Raw genomic sequence first — 16,595 nt, 5'->3', positions numbered from 1 at the left:
GAACATACTTTTAACTGTGCACAAAGTCTTTCTTAAATTTGTTTCAAATAGAATGAGCCAAAATTATTCATTCTGGAGACTTTGATATAACCTTCACTTTTGGACTAGAAAGCTAATATTGAAAATGTATATTTTCATGAAATAGTACTAAGAAACACCAGAAACGGCTTTTCACTCAGTTGAACCTATCACTGTTGTTCTGTAATACAGCTAAGCTGCTCTTGATTTCTGAAGATGGAGTATCACTCTGCTTTGGAATTGCTTTAAGCCACTTTCGCTCTTTAGAAACGCAGGACAATGAAGAATGAGGTGCTGCTTTTTTTGTCTATCAGTCTGCATAATCAATAGTTGACACAAAAGGACTAATTGCTCTTAGCATTTAAAAAGAAGTGCTTATTAGCACAAAAGCTGTGTATCCTCTTATTTTAGTTACTCTACTACTTTGATACTTATCTACAGTCACAATCAGATAAAGAGTTGATTTCAGCAGCCAGGACCTGGGGAACAACTAAGAACTATAGGACGGGGGGAAGAACATAATGTTAGAAGCGTAATCCTGTTGTCAAGAGATTTCTCTTCACTGTTACTGAACTATTGGCCTAAATCCTTTCCAATTTACCTTTATTTTTAATACTGAAATCAAGGAACGATAGGAGAGAGATTGTATATTCCCTGAAATTCAATTATGACAGTTAAAACTTTGTAATCGTGTCTGTTCTCATTCCCTTCCTTGTCTGGAATCCGGAAGTATAGTAAAAACAGTGAAAAGCTAACACCATTTCAAGATGGTTTATTTTAAAACAGTGAACAGGAATAGGCATAAACAGAATGTAAAGTGCCTTCCACTGGTTGACTACATCAGATAATGCTCCAGACAATTGATTTTGTTGCTTGCACTTATGTATGAAGCAATGTGTTGGCCTGATTCAGCACATATGCATCATGAGGTTGTGGGAAAGGCTAATTCTACTGAGCGTTACCAAAGGTGTGTGTGTATAAAGCAAATCAGTGCACGCAAGGAGGAAATTAGATTGGCTAAAATGCTTTCAAATTACTTAAGACTGCCCAACATTTTCCACTGCCATTTATATCTTAGAAATTCACTGCATCTGATGCTTTTTGGAGTTCTCAGTTTGAATTTTATTATAAACTTCCTGTAAAAAGATTCCTGAAATGCTCTGAAACATTAATTAGCAGTGCAAAAATGACCTTAAGTGCCTTCCATACTCTGTTTTTATGCTATGCTACAGAACACAACCGCACTATGACGTCTACTTGATTGAGAGGATTCTTGCAAATTTCTGTGGCATTTTGGTCAGAGCCCATGTTCCCTGCTGCTTGTGGAAGGGAAGCAGCTTACAGGTTGCTGGAAGTGGGACACTGCAAGAGAACAAGCATTTTCTGCTTGTTTTAAAACTACAGTATTGAGGTGACATGCAGAAGCAAGGGTGCAGAACACGTTTTTGTTGTTGTTGTTCTACAGAAGCCAAACATTTCTCATACACTAGATTTTATTAAGCACTTAGAGGAAGTATGAACATTTGAATTTAGAGGACTAAGGTAGGGTTACACTAGTAGCTATGTCTACACGTGTCCTGCCTCACTCCATCCCTTTGGCTCCCTGCTGCACCACTTCCCAACTTTCTGCTGTCTTCATTTCCAGGTATCATTTCTGAGTAGCTACACGACAGCTTGTGTGGCCACAGCACAGTGGAGATCAAAGGGGTGGAAGTAGAAGGGTAAGGAGTGGGACTATTAGCAGAACTGCTCCAGGAAGTTGAAATGCAGAGAAACTTCACTTTCAAATTACATTTGCCTACCACTAGATGTCAAAGTCCGTATTTAGATTTCCTATGGACATTATCTGGTAGCTCCCTGCTTCTCCTGAGGTCCATGAGAGCTGCAAATGTAGGTGCAGCGTGTACTAAAACAACAAAGTAGAAAGCCTAGCTGCACTTCAGTCACAATTTTATCCATGTTGATCAAACTCTCATTGAAAAGTATCTGGGTTGCCACTGCAAATGAAGAAACAGGACTGTGGTATTGCAGGAGGTTGCTTATGTTTATTGAGCTGTTGAAATGTAACTGTGTGCTCCTAGCTGAGGGATGCTTATAATTTGCGTCAGGCCTTTTCTGGTGTAGAATGGCAGATTTTCTGTTGTAGAATGGCAGAGTTTCATTTACTTCCAGGTGAGGAACAATTAGTCCTTTATATTCAGGTATTTTTCATGCTTTCCATAGATTTTCTCAAATTATTTTGAAAGATCTGCTTCTATGAATGTTTTATTTACCAAATGGTAGGTCTATACAACTGTAATTTTTCTCACTAGGGTTCTCTCCCCTTTCATGTTCTCAGCTGAGTGTTTTACTGGTGTTTAAAACACAAAATGTCTTCCTTGCTGTTCCAGGGCTCTATGGCTGGTTTTTGTTCCAGTTCTCTCCTCTCCTCTCCAACTTCTGCTTTTCCTACTGAATTCCTTCTAAACTAATGGTCTGGGGTTCTTTTAGGAGCTACATAGAATTCTTATTTATTCTCTGCTGTTGGTCACCTTTGGTCCATGGTATGCTTAGAATAGAGTGTTGCTGTCCCACATTCTATTTCATGTGACAACGTTGCTACCACAACCTCTCATTTTAAGTGAAAAATTTCTGGTCTCTTTCCTTGACATATTAATAGAAAGAACAAAATTATACAGAATTTTTCAAGTGTCTAAAACATCCTTTTACTCAAAAACATCCTTTTACTCACATGGTTGGGAATTATTTCCTAACCAGCCACTGCTAGCACAACTCTCAGTTTGTTCCAGACTTTAAAAAAAGCAATTGCACAAAAATCAAAATCCTTGTTATAGATATCTGCTTAATACAGAACAAATGGATCCTGGATAGTTAATGGTATGAGATGGAGATAGCTGTCTCTTAAAGATACCTTTTTTCTGCTGGTGCCTCAGCAATCTTTTTACCCAGTGAATCTTTTTACCTTCCCTCTTACATTTATTCCTAAGAACTCTTTCCATCAATGTATGACTAAGTCATTCTTTTATCTTGATTTTTGTGAAAAACTGTTTTTCCCCCATGGCTTCTTTTGGCCTAGAGCTTGTGAACTTCAGTCTTTGTCAGTATGGAATGAAGGAATACAAAATTTTCTGCAAATTGCCCCAGTGTATTAGCACCGGAGCTATGTGAACCTTTCCAAGTGTGATTTGAAAGGGTTACTTTCAAATCATAACTTCTGTGGGAGATCCAGTTCATATGGGTTCACAGGCCAACCAGTTAAAGGAAGGGTTTCAGGCTGAGCTGCCCCCTCCCTTCTCCCTACATGTTTTCCCATGGGTTGGATCTCATTACAAACCCACAGGCAAGGTACAGGGTCAATCACATCATGTTAATTCATACAGGTTGACCGGTTCACTGGGACTGGAAGCTGGATTAAAGGTGAGGAGTTTATCACAGTAACAGAATTCTGATCTTAGAAAAACAAACATCTCTAAAATAGGTCTCTAGTTACCATATGAATCAAAATTTTAAATAAAAACAAGATCATTTTAAATAATTGAGGGAATCATACAGGGAATCAATCTTCCCCTGCCAGGAATACTCAGAGGTTGGCTTTACTTCTAACACAACAAGAACTCTGATCTCAAGGAACTATTCCTTTCTGAAACTTGGGTATAATTACATGAGCTGGAGTATAAAATAATAATGAGACAGTTCTATATACCTGGGAGAATTATAGAGTGAGACACACAAGGGAAGGAAACATTTTAATGACTTTTCTGGCTGGAGAAGCGAACTCAATTGAAATGCTTTATCTTTCTGTGGAGGGGGAAAAAGGTTTAAAAAAAAAACTCAGCTGAGCAAAAAATTGCAGTAGACAGCTTTGATCCCTTGCATTAATTTTAGCTAATCAAGGAAATGTAGGAAGCATGAAATACTTTTCTTACATGAGCTCTCCTAAGGAATATATTTGAAATATGATATGAATATCATGAGTCTTACTGTGGTTGGTCTGAAAGCAATCAGCGGCATCCCAAACAGTTTTGGCTTCGTTCCTCTTCGCTTATTAGCATTGTATTAAAATCAGGCTGTATTAAAAGATTGGTTTATATCTCTAGACCTAAGCAATGCCAAGTGCAAACAAAGTTTGTATTGTTACCTCGTTTACTTGATGATCATGCTGATTTATACCCTTCCTTTTTCTCTTTGCTTGCTCTTTCAGCTCTCACTTGACTATTCTTATCAAAATGCCATTCGATTTGATTTGAATATATGCCATGAGCGTGAGGGTTACCTTCGGCAGATACGTGGGTATTTTAAAGTGGGTGTGTTTTCTGTGTGCACGTGTAGTGTACCTACTAGCAGCAATTGCTCTACTTTGAAGGTATTGCTGTACAGTAGGTTTGAACCTAAAATGGCTGACTACTTTCTAAATAATCCCCTAGGAAACAGTTTAGTCTAGGCCATTATCTTGATAGTTCATAATTAGGTTCAATAATAAAGCTTGTTTTGCTGACCTAGGTCAGATCATGGCGTCCACCGCATCTGTGCGCAGTGACCTTGCTCTGAGAGTGTATTGTTAGAAAATCCATTATTATCATCACATACACTTCGGAGAAGTGGCTGTTTTGTGAATTGATGGTGTGATGTTGCCACTTTAGATAAAAGAATCCATGAATTATTGACTTAATGAGTTAATGTTGCTTGATTTCACAACAAGGTCTTTTTAGTCTGGATGCTATTTACTGAACACATAATCACAACATATGAAGGAAGGCACAGATAATAGTACAGTGCATTTATAACCCTCTTCACTTCTAACAAAGCAAAGTGTTAGCTAAGAATTGTCCTGCTTCCTTTGGAAAACCATTAAAACTTATGTAATCATAAGCAATTCCTGTTTAAACAATTAAGAAATAAAATGTTTGTCACTGCTTTCTTATGCCTTCCTTTGGTTTGCTTATGGGCTGTTGCCAACAAGAACTTGTTAATTTTTAAGAATTGAAAGATGCTTTTGTTCCTATGCCTAAACCTAATGATGCTATCACATGGAGGTCTGGAGAAGGCTGTCAAAAGTCAATCCATGTCATCCAAAGTTCATCACCTTCACAGTTTTTAAAGCGGAGTTCTGATAAATTTATGGCATCCAAAAACCTTGACAATATCAGGTTTTCATTAGAGAATGTAACTTGTGAGAGGAAAGCAGGAAAGCATATACAGAGTGTGTCCCAGAGCAGATACTTTAACGGTATAAGTATCAGGTTTCAAATACCTGTGCTCCTTTGATCCTAGGGTGTGAATCCCAGCTCTGTTAACTGTTCACACTTGCAAGATAAATAAAATAAAGTCTGTGTGCAGTGTCTTATGGAAACATATGTCCTATGGAAATGTAACTCTCACTTCAAGTGGAGTGAAATTTGTTTTCAGAGACAGGACTACAGCATTCAGCTGCATGCATGGATCTTCGGGAAGGGACCACGTCAGCCCATACTCTCACGTTCTGAGATTTACACCAGTTCTTAACCAACTCTTTGCAAAAACATAAATAACTGTATAGAGTTGTCAGCTATTTGTACGTAAAGTTTTTGTAAAAATAGATGTGATTCAAACATCCTGGCCATGTGTGACTTGTCTTGAGAAAACTTGATTCGGACTCTTGATGGTGTTTTGTGTTTTTTAAACTTTTCAGTCTCTGAGCATTGTTAATTGCTTCAATTGCTTCATCTTTTCTACTGCTGTCCCAGTTTTCTAAGGAGCTGCCAGAAGGGACTGTATCTTTACTGTCGTTAAAGATAACAAAAAACGCTTATATAAATACATCAACACAAAAAGGAGGACAAAGGAGAATCTCCATCCTTTACTGGATGCAGGGGGAAACTTAGTTACAAGAGATGAGGAAAAGGCGGAGGTGCTCAATGCCTTCTTTGCCTCAGTCTTTAGCGGCAATACCGGTTGTTCTCTGGATTCCCAGTACCCTGAGCTGGTGGAAGGGGATGGGGAGCAGGATGTGGCCCTCACCATCCACGAAGAACTGGTTGGTGACCTGCTACGGCACTTGGATGTGCACAAGTCGATGGGGCCGGATGGGATCCACCCAAGGGTACTGAGAGAACTGGCAGAGGAGCTGGCCAAGCCACTATCCATCATTTATCAGCAGTCCTGGCTATCGGGGGAGGTCCCAGCTGACTGGCGGCTAGCGAATGTGACGCCCATCTACAAGAAGGGCCGGAGGGCTGACCCGGGGAACTACAGGCCTGTCAGTTTGACCTCAGTGCCAGGGAAGCTCATGGAGCAGATCCTCTTGGGAGTCATCATGCGGCACTTGAAGGGCAAGCAGGCGATCAGGCCCAGTCAGCATGGGTTTATGGAAGGCAGGTCCTGCTTGACGAACCTGATCTCCTTCTATGACAAAGTGTCGCGCTGGGTGGACGAGGGAAAGGCTGTGGATGTGGTCTACCTTGACTTCAGCAAGGCTTTTGACACTGTCTCCCACAGCATTCTCCTCAAGAAACTGGCTGCTCTTGGCTTGGACTGGCGCACGCTTCGTTGGGTTAGAAACTGGCTGGATAGCCGGGCCCAAAGAGTTGTGGTGAATGGAGTCAAGTCCAGTTGGAGGCCAGTCACCAGTGGCGTCCCCCAGGGCTCGGTGCTGGGGCCGGTCCTCTTTAACATCTTCATCAATGATCTGGACGAGGGCATTGAGTGCACCCTCAGTAAGTTTGCAGATGACACCAAGTTAGGTGCGTGTGTCGATCTGCTCGAGGGTAGGAAGGCTCTGCAGGAGGATCTGGATAGGCTGCACCGATGGGCTGAGGTCAACTGCATGAAGTTTAACAAGGCCGAGTGCCGGGTCCTGCACCTGGGGCGTAATAACCCCAAGCAGAGCTACAGGCTGGGAGATGAGTGGTTGGAGAGCTGCCAGGCGGAGAAGGACCTGGGAGTGATAGTGGACAGTCGGCTGAATATGAGCCAGCAGTGTGCTCAGGTGGCCAAGAAGGCCAACGGCATCCTGGCTTGTATCAGAAATAGTGTGACCAGCAGGGCTAGGGAGGTGATCGTCCCCCTGTACTCGGCTCTGGTGAGGCCGCACCTCGAGTACTGTGTTCAGTTTTGGGCCCCTCGCTACAAGAAGGACATGGAGGTGCTTGAGCGGGTCCAAAGAAGGGTGACGAAGCTGGTGAGGGGCCTGGAGAACAAGTCCTACGAGGAGCGGCTGAAGGAGCTGGGCTTATTCAGCCTGGAGAAGAGGAGGCTCAGGGGCGACCTTATCGCTCTCTACAGATACCTTAAAGGAGGCTGTAGAGAGGTGGGGGTTGGCCTGTTCTCCCACGTGCCTGGTGACAGGACGAGGGGGAATGGGCTAAAGTTGCGCCAGGGGAGTTTTAGGTCAGATGTTAGGAAGAGCTTCTTTACTGAAAGGGTTGTGAGGCATTGGAACAGGCTGCCCAGGGAGGTGGTGGAGTCACCATCCCTGGAAGTCTTCAAAAGACGTTTAGATGTAGAGCTTAGGGATATGGTTTAGTGGGGACTGTTAGTGTTAGGTTAGAGGTTGGACTCGATGATCTTGAGGTCTCTTCCAACCTAGAAATTCTGTGATTCTGTGATTCTGTGATTATTAGTGAATAAAATAAACTGACCCTTACATAAGTGCATAACAAATACTTTAAGGGCTGGATCTCATGTTTGCTTTCATGATTTTCATGTTCATATTCAATTTAATATTGATTATGTACTGTGTTGGACTTTGGTCCACCTGGAAGATGGAAGTTATGGTGCCATGAGTCCAGGTCTACAAATGATGGGGTACTGGCTGTAACAGCGCGGTGTGTGGGGAAGGCTGGGAAGGAGCCATCCCAAGCTTTCTGGAAACTTTTGGGAGTGCAGATGCTATGTACTGGACCCATGTGAAGCCTAGCTGCTAAATCCCAAAGTCTGTACAATCCTCTGTGATTTTGTCATCTTTGTCCGTTGAAACAAAGCAAAGCCGAGGACAATATCCATCATGGATATATCTAACAAACACGGACCCTCTAAGTTTGTCTGAGTCACTGAGTTAAAAAATCATCAAGACTTTAAATCTATTCAGAACTTGTGTTTTGCAAGTATTTTTAAATAATAAAACCAAAACTACTACTGCAGGAATTCAAGAACTAAAAACCTGAGAGGGCATGTGAGAGATCTCCTAGGAAAACTAATTCTGTACGTGTGACCAGCTCTGACCACAGAAACACAGGGCTAGTTGGAAGCAGCCCTTGAAATTCACTGGAAAACAAGGATTTTAAGTGCCCGTACATCATACCTTATATCACAGCACCGATAGTGAGAGAGATGATGCTCAAAGCCAGGAACAATCGGCATATAAATAGCAAGCTAAGTGATGTAATTCAGTCATGGTGAAACTTATTCTTAATGGAAAAAGTGTTTCCAATGTTCAGTTTTAGTTTATTCATCTGTCCTCTTCAGTCTTCTAATCCTCTAAACTCCTTTAGAAACCTGTGATGGTGTTAAACCAATGTTGTGTAAGTACATTCTGATTCTTGTTGATATTGATAAATTGCAAATGAGTTAATGATTATCTAATTATTTGGAAGTGTCATCACAGCAGTTTTAAAGCATAAAGCAGAAGGAAGAGTAGTTCATTTTCTTTACTACTTTTCACAAATCAACACGGAGGAGGAGGAAAACATTAAGGTTTTAGGGAAACTCTCAAACAAGAGTCCCTATGTTTTTGTGGTTACCATTTCAGTATTGCACACCTATTCAAAGGAGATTATTTAGGTAGTTAACTCTTGCAAGAGGGGATAGATTGTTCTTTTTAATGATATCCATGGGTATATTAGACTTATATATATACATATATATATATATATTTGAGTTTCCTAAGAAATGGTGAAGAGGCAGCACAAGTATGTCAGGTATTTCCAAAGCAGGCTGCATCAGCAGGGATAGCACATGCAAATGTCATTTTCCTCCCCAGTTAGTGTTTACTGCCGTTGCTTTTCATTACCAGGTGTGCTTGGCACTGACCCAAAATCACGTTCCATGGGCTCTGGTTTCCTTGTATGTTAGGAGGAGGAAGGGGTCAGGGCAGACTCTTGGCCATTTGTCTTCCTTCCCAAGTGCTTCTCTCTTTGTAAATTAAAGAGGGCAATCGATAGGCAATAAGGAAGGAGGACAAGTAACCTGCTGGTACGAACCAAGTGGAATTGTCTGCTTCTTCCCAAGGTCTTGCAATTTGCTGGATCATGCTATAGCCTGCCAGTAGTAGCTCAGAGAAGCGCGACAGATGGGGTTTTCATAAGGAATGTACATGAGAACTTTGGAATAGAAAAGGCACTTTACATTGTCTTATACCCTTCCATCCCAGCCCACTACACAGAGGTGGAAGGGAGGTGATGGTTTCATTGTTTGTTTTTTTTTGGCGAATGTTATCTCTGTGTACAGTGGATAGGCTGCTCAGCTCAACTACTCTATGGGAAATGCCTTCATTATGTTGAGGCAGAACTTGAGCCCTTGATTTCAGTAGATCTCTACATGTGCACCCAGCTGCTAGAAATATTGCTGTTTTTTCTATGCCATGGAAAAAAAAAAAAAAATCCGTGTGACAGACCACATAGACTTAATCTGCCTGCACCTGGAGCTGATTCATTGCAAATAAACTCAGACTGGTAAAGCATACAAATACACAGCAGTAGATGTACTTTGCAATTCTTAAGGATCATGTGTGAGTACCCTTTTCTTTGCTTCCTTTGTACCAAGTTCCCCAGTGCTGTGAAATTAATTTTATGGGCCTTTCAAAGCACTGAACTTGAATAATTAACTTCAGAATAGCCAAGTGTGAGCTGAGAGCCTTCCAGTGCCTTGCAATACTGAAATCTGGAAGGCTGGTATCTTATGACCTACCAGGACTAAAATAAAAACTCGGACGTGTGGTAAAGCCTATAGTGAGCAATTAAGGGTGCGTGTTCGTAGCTCTCCCCTATTTATATAAAGTACTCATTTCTAACCTTCAAGTGCTCTGAGATAATAGATTTTAAACTTGACAGAGCTCTAGGAATGCCCTGAACCTCAAACCAACATATTTTGGGGGCAAATTCCTCATTTGTGGGAAGGAAGAAAACTTTTTTTTTTTTTTTTTTTTTTAGTACGTTATTATCTGAAAAAAAAAAAATAATGACGCTTGTCTGCAAGTAGCTGATAGGTTTGGAAGGTTAGAGGTAGTCCTGGCAAAGATGGATTAGTGGGCAGAGTGCAGGTGAGGCGCTGGAGAAATGCAATTTATCACTTGGTTTCCGAGTTTAGTACATGTATGTCACTGCTGCATATATGGTGTGTGTGTAATTATTTTATATGAAGGATAATACTGTTTTTATCCTTGTAAAGAGTATTGGCATCTGTACTGGTGGGACAGAATGAATTAGCAGAGGGATTTTAATGATGTTAACTGGAAACCCTTCCTGGAGTCCTATGATCAAGCATGTCTCTGTGCTTCATTATAAATATGTGTACTTTGTTTGCTGTTTTGTGTCTTTGCAAAGCAGAATCTTTATATCAAGTCTTGATTTTCTTCTGGGTTTAGGTTCTGAACCACGTCAGCTACTTCATTAGCCATACTTGCAATCAACTCCTTGTTTGCTTCCCTGTTCTAGTGCCCCCAAACTACACTTCCTTCCAGTTAACTACTGCGTTAGTCAGTATGTCTTTTGCTATCCAGTTTTCTAAAAAACCGCACTCTTGTTAGGACCTAGGATCAGTATTACTTACTGTCTCTGTAATGAATATCACTGATTTAAATGGAGGTGCCCATAATAGAACTAGCCACTGTAAGCAAGAGCAGCAGAGTCTAGCTTACTGGATTTTACTGGAAACCAGATTTTTTTTTTCAGCTGGTTCACTTGATACCTTCACAGCTGCAGTATCTGGTGGGTGTCAAGGAAGGTGCTAAGAGCATCAGATAATCTTTCTGCTCTTTTCTAATACAATAATAGTAATTGCTGGGAAATCTTCTGCAAGGCTGGCTGTACTGCTTTGCAGTTTACAGTAGCAAGTGGTCTGCTTTTGTAATTGTGGAAAATCGCAGTAGACATCTGGCACCAGGAGAAATCTAGGTAGTAAGGGCAAAAGTTATCAGAGAGGCAGTGTTAATGAGAGTGCATCTGCTTTTCAAAAGCATCAATAAATTATTCAAAATACTAAAAGGCTTCCTGTTCAGTTGTACCTATAGTAAAAGAGCACAGGTTTTTTTTTGCATCTTTCTACTGGTATAACTTCTATGACACTTGCACGTATTTTCTACTGGAAATAGAGTTTTAATGTAGGCTGAGGACACATTAAGCTTATGCTGATATACAGCGGTGGAAGGAACAGCAAAATGTTTGGGGGAAAAAAGTGTGGGTTTTGGATATTGTTGCACATAAAGTACAGTATTTTAATTTTCTAATGGAATTAACTTGTATAACATAGCAGTTTTATTTTCCAGACAGATTCAAAGTGACTTGTAACAGGCTGAAAAGTAGGTATCTCAGGTTTTTATGTTACTATTCAGGCAAAACCTGTAGTCAGACACCTGTCAATCATCTTCAGGAAGCCTTTTTAAGCAGCATTTGATAGCAGCCATAAATAGCAACTTTGTAAGGAAATTAATATGGATGATCCATTATGCTAACCTGGAGGGGATATCAGGACCAGTACAACAGAAATCACAACAAAATCAGAGAGAATACTTCTTAGGAAAAAAAAAAAAAAAAACTGTCTAAACAGATGTCTTCATGAGAATCTATCAGCTGAGACCAGTCAATACCAAGCATAATGCATGTTTCAGCTCACAAATGTACATCTGAAGCAGCTCTCTTCTGTCCTGTTATTTAAACCAGCAAAAGCAGAGGAAGCCTCCACTTCCAGCTCTCCGGTAACGGTGTAAATGGCTCCTGACACTGCAGTACCGGCAGTCAAATGTGATCGCTGCTCCAATTACATTTTGCTCAGACACGGTCACGCCTGCCTCTGCCAAGCAAAATAACTCTTCAATTACTTTATTCCTCATCCTTTAGTGAAGCTCTTCACTTTACTAGACACTTGACCACGAGTTCAGTCCTGACCACCAGTAAAACACTGAATTGACTCGCCATAGGCTTGACTGTAGAATCTTCTTGCAGATGAAGATGTCAAAAGGCAATCTGTAGTGAGAATGACAGCATGATTAACCAGAATGAGGCCTAAGTCAGAAGTAGCATGGACCGCTGGGAAATTAAGGCACCAATTTTTGCCGTCAAGATTGGCTGTGATAGGGCAGTATATCCTAGCAACAGCAGAAACCTTAACCTCACCATCGCAGCAAAAACTAATTTTGTTATCTGTTCCAGTATCTTTTAATCCAAGGTCTTTAAATAGAAGGTAAATACTCACATGCCACTTTTCCAGGAGCTGCTTTCTTCTCTAATTAGGGAATCCCTAATCCAGTGAATTAAGGGTTACGGAAGCTTTAATGCAAATTTCTTTACCTTCTTGAAAAAAATGCTGTGGAAAAGGCTCAATGTCATTTTGTTGCAGTGTCAACAGGTTAAGAAATATTTTAATAGTTAATGTGGTTTTGTTTCTGCTTTGGATAAAATCTGTATCTCAAAATCGGAACCTCAAGTTGTAGGTAGTAGCCAGTCATGCAAGTGCTATATAGAAAACTAACAGTGAATGGTAAGGATAACTTGGACAAGAGGGAAATGGTAGGATTAAACACAATCTTCATGAAGGGCATTGCCTTCACGTTGTGGAGAGTATAGCTTACGCTTTTCAAATTGTGGATCGTGGTGCTATTCAGCATACCAGTGACCAACGAAAATCTTTTTATTTAAAGGGCAATGAAACTGTCTACTAAGAACATGACTTATTTTACTTTTATATGTAGTAAATCGTTTGGTAGACAAATAGTTATTAAAGTGGATTACTATGCGTATTAAATAAAAAGCTGTTATGCTTCAAGAGATACAGTTTGCTATTTTAGCTCTGAGTGATGCTGGCAGATCTTTGGGTCAAGCTTAAATCTCTTTGGGTGTGTCTCTATGTTCCTAGACATAGGTGTACATGGATTTTCTTTGATTATCATGGTTATGGAAATATATCTCTTTTCCTACTGTATTTTCTGGTGTGTGTATATGTGTAAAGGCATCCGTGTGTATATGTAGTAGGCAAGAGTAGACTTCTCTTTCTCTTACTGTCAGTTCCAAGAGACCATTCTGCAATGAGAGTGTGAGGGCAGGAGCAGCAGATATGAAGTTCATTCAATTCCCTTTGGGGAAGTTCCATATCAGAATCTGAAAAGTGGGCAAACATTCAAGTAGAATCATAGAATCACAGAACCATAGAATATCCCAAGTTGGAAGGGACCAATAAAAATCATCAAGTCCAACTCCTGGCACCACACAGGTCTACCCAAAAGTTTAGACCATGTGACTCAGTGCACAGTCCAATTGCTTCTTAAATTCAGACAGGCTTGGTGCAGTGACTGCTTCACTGGGGAGCCTGTTCCAGTGCGCAACCACCCTCTCGGTGAAGAACCTCTTCCTGATGTCCAGCCTAAACTTCCCCTGCCTCAGTTTAACACCATTCCCATGGGTCCTATTACTGGTGATTACGGAAAATAGGTCACCTGCCTCTCCACTACCCCTCGCGAGGAAGTTGTAGACTGCAATGAGGTCTCCCCTCAGCCCCCTCTTCTCCAGGCTGAACAGGCCCAGTGACCTCAGCCACTCCTCATATGTCTTCCCCTCTAGGCCCTTCACCATCTTCGTCACCCTCCTCTGGACACTCTCCAACAGTTTCACATCCTTTTTGTACTGCGGTGCCCAGAACTGCACGCAGTACTTGAGGTGAGGCCACACCAGCGCAGAGTAGAGTGGGACAATCACTTCCTTCACCCTACTAGCAATGTCGTGCTTGATGCACCCCAGAGTACAGTTGGCCCTCCTGGCTGCCAGGGCACACTGCTGGCTCATATTCAACTTGCTGTCAATCACAACCCCCAGATCCCTCTCTGCGGGGCTGCTCTCCAGCGTCTCGTCACCCAGCCTGTACGAATGGCCAGGGTTGCCCCATCCCAGGTGCAGGACCCGGCACTTGCTTTTGTTAAACTTCATGTGGTTGGTGATCGCCCAGCTCTCCAATCTGTCCGGATCTCTCTGCAAGGCCTTTCCACCCTCAGCCGAGTCTACAACTCCTCCAAGTTTGGTCTCGTTGGCAAATTTGCTCCAAACACCTTCTAGTCCTACATCCAGGTCATTTATAAAACCATTGAAGAGCACTGGCCCTAAAATGGAGCCTTGAGGGACCCCAGTAGTGACCATCCGCCAGCCTGATGTGGCCCCATTTACCACAACCCTTTGAGCCCTGCCCATCAGCCAATTGATGTTTTTGTTAAGTTGTATGCTGGACATTTTGTCCAGTAGGATCCTATGGGAAACTGCGTCAAAAGCCTTGCTGAAGTCTAAAAGGATCACATCAGCTGGTTTCCCTTGATTGACTAGCTGGGTGATCTTATCATAAAAGGAAATCAAATTTGTTTGGCAGGACCTACCCTTCATGAACCCATGTTGGCTGGGACCAATGACTGCATTGTCCCCCAGGTGTGCTTCAATAACTTCAAGAATCATCTTCTCCATAATCTTACCAGACACTGATGTGGGACTGACAGGCCTGTAATTGCTAGGGTCTTCTTTCTTGCCCTTCTTGAAAATTGGGACAACATTTGCCAGCTTCCAGTCTACGGGGACCTCCCCAGATTCCCAAGATCATTGAAAAATAATTGAGAGAGGTCCTGCGATTACATCAGCCAGCTCTTTAAGCACCCTGGGATGAATCCCATCCGGACACATGGACTTGTATGGATCCAGGTGGAGCAGCAAATCCCGCACACATTGAGGGCCGGTTGGAAGTTTCTCATTCCCACCGTCAAGGCCCTCCACCTCAGGGCACCCTTGGTCCCGAAGCCCATCATCAGTGTTGAAGACAGATGTGAAGCAGGCATTAAACATCTCTGCTTTGCCTGTATCGTTGTCTGTGAGGAGACCTTCCCCATCAAGTAGCGGACCTATGTTTTCTTTGGTTCTCCTTTTTCTGTTCACATATCTAAAAAAAAAAAAAAAACAAAAAAAAACTTTTTATTGTCTCCCACAGACATGGCCAGCTTCAACTCTAGTTGGGCTTTGGCCACACGAATTTTCTCCCTACAAACGCAAACAGCATCCCTGTATTCCTTCTTCGTCACCTGACCCTCCTTCCAGCAGCCATACACTTTCTTTTATTGCCTGAGCTCCAGTAGAAGATCCCTGGTCAGCCATGCCGGCCTCCTGCCCCACCTGCCTGACTTCTGATATTTTGGAATTGCCTGATCTTGTGCTTTTAGGAGGCAGTGCTTAAAGACTGACCAGCACTGATGGACACCAACACCGTCAAAAGCAGTTTCCCAGGGGACCTTGCTGATTTGTTCCCTGAGCAGCCTGAAGTCTGCTTTCCCCATATGCAGGGTTGAAGTTTTGGTGGCAGTTTTCCTTTTGTCACCATAAATTCTAAACTCAACCACTTCATGGTCACTATGATTGAGATGGCCGCCAATTGCCACATTCCCCACAAGACCCTCTCTGTTCTCCAGCAACAGGTCTAGGAGGGCACCTTTCCTAGTTGGCTCCCTTAGCACCTGCACCAAGAAGTTATCATCTAGGTGCTTTATGAACCTCCTGGACTTGCTCGTGTTGGCCGTGTGGTGATCCCAGTTGACGTCTGGCAAGTTGAAATCCCCCATAAAGACAAGGGGAGTTGATCTTGAGGCATCTCTCCGTTCCGCAAATTCATCGGCACTGTTGTCCTGGCCAGGTGGTCTGTAATAGACTCCCACAATGGCATACCCTTTATTTGTTTGTCCCTTAATCCCGACCCAGAGGTTCTCAACTTTGCCATCACTGACCTGAAGTTCCACACAGTCCAGCCCCTGCTTCACATACATCGCCACCCCGCCACCTTGCCTACCCTGCCTGTCCCTCCTGAAGAGCCTGTAACCATCTACTGCAACACACCAGCCACAGGACTCATCCCACCAGGTTTCACTTATGCCAATGATGTCGTAGCTGTGGGTGAAGACTGGGCGAAGACTCCTAGCTCATCCATTTTATTCCTCATACTGCGTGTGTTTCTGTAGAAGCACTTCAAATGCACCTCCCTACATGCAGCACCTTGTGGAGCTGCCCAAAGGACCTCACTGGCACACAGCCCCTCTGATTCTAGCGCACGATCCCTTAGCTCATCACCAGCGTGCCTGGTTTTATCTCTTTCCCCCTTCAACTCTAGATAGGAGGAGGCCTCTCTGGGGTTGCTGTGTTTAATCAGCCTTGAAAATCTTAAGAATGTGACTTTTTTAAGACCAGTTTTCAAGGAGACACACTAATATGTTTTGATATTTCTGAAAATCAGATGTTCTGTAGACTTGATATTGAAAAATCTGCCCATGGATTACAGTGATGTGTATGTGGTAGCATCAATAATATAAATATTTTTAAGCATCGATACCTAAATGTAGTTTCTAACATGTTCATACATGGTGGAAACTATTTTCC

Source organism: Oxyura jamaicensis, chromosome 10 (genome assembly GCF_011077185.1).
Source record: "Oxyura jamaicensis isolate SHBP4307 breed ruddy duck chromosome 10, BPBGC_Ojam_1.0, whole genome shotgun sequence".
Lineage (NCBI taxonomy): Eukaryota > Metazoa > Chordata > Aves > Anseriformes > Anatidae > Oxyura > Oxyura jamaicensis.
Note: the sequence above shows the minus strand (reverse complement) of the source record.